Below are 1,344 nucleotides of genomic sequence, written 5' to 3'. Positions count from 1 at the left end.
GATACCACTTTTCAAAGCTAAGTCAAGGTCAGATAATCAACTTTATTACATTTATCAATTTTATAGAATATGCAAATTCCATGTATTTTATTGTTTTTTTCTAACTTTGTAGCCATAGTAGTATTGAATCTCTTTAATTACTTTCCTTTAGGAACTGTTATATGCCCATTTCACTTAAGTAATTCTATCACATAGAAGTATTAACCCCATATTCAGTGGGAGACTATTAACATTTCACTTAGTTTAGCTATTCTTCTGTTGTTGATTAGTTAATTTGAATTTTTTTCTTACTGTAAATGATTGTGTTATGATTATAAATATACAAATATCACCTGAAGCTCATTATTCATTATTCTTAAGTTTATGGACTTAGAATTACTATATCACGGAGGCGGGGCAAGATGGCGGCGCCGGGAGGACTCTCATTCTGAGGAGCAGCACAGCAGGATTGGCACAGTGACCAGCAATAAGAACTCGCGGCCATAAAACACAAGTGATTGTGTTTCACAGGTGAGAGGATACCCCACGGTGGGGGATTCAATCAGCTTTAACTCACCCAGCTAAACCGCGGAAGAGATCCCGGTTCCGCCAGGCGCTTGGTCGCCAGCCCAGAGCTACCCGCCAGCGCAATCTGGTCACGGTCCCAGACTGAACTGTGGGCCCACAACACCATAGACTGGATTTCCCAGTCGAGAGATAACCCACGGAGCAGGAAACAATTGGGACCGACCTCAGGTTACCCAGACATCCCCTGGAAAAGACTCGGGTTCTGCGGGTGCCCCAAGAGCCTGCCCGGACCCAGAGCCGGGAGGGACAAAGGCGCCTGCACGGAGCCCTACCTGCGCGCCTGATTCGCTGCCTCAGATAGAACTGTGGGCACCAGGGCACCAGAGCACCAGACTGCATGTCTCTGGCAGGAGGAAACCCCCAGCGGAGGGGGTCAGCAGCTCTAACGCTTAGGACACCCAGCACCAAAACACTTCCTGGACTCATGCAGACTCTAGTGCAGGCAGGAGCGCTGTGCTCTGCCGCCATTACTGAGTTCCCCTAGGGTACTGGGACACACAGCTGCATCCTTAGACCTACAAAAGCCAGAGAGCCATTACAGCAGCCCTCAGATACTGTGCCAAGGATCAACCAGTTATCCCTAGATAGACTGTCAAAACTGTGGGAATCCCTGGTCCTTCAAGAGGGCTGCACCCACAGCATCTGGACCAGAGCAGTGCCTGCAGCCGCCATCCCAGACAGAGACACACAGCTTCTGGTCCAGAGTGAGGCACCCAGCCTGCAGACCAGAGCAGTGCCCCCAGGCTCCAACTCAACCTAGGTGCACATTCTCCAGGT

This window comes from Psammomys obesus, unplaced genomic scaffold, assembly GCF_907164565.1.
Source record: "Psammomys obesus unplaced genomic scaffold, mPsaObe1.curated_primary_1811, whole genome shotgun sequence".
Classification (NCBI taxonomy): domain Eukaryota; kingdom Metazoa; phylum Chordata; class Mammalia; order Rodentia; family Muridae; genus Psammomys; species Psammomys obesus.
The sequence above is the reverse complement of the archived record's forward strand: the minus strand, read 5'-3'. Positions refer to the sequence as shown.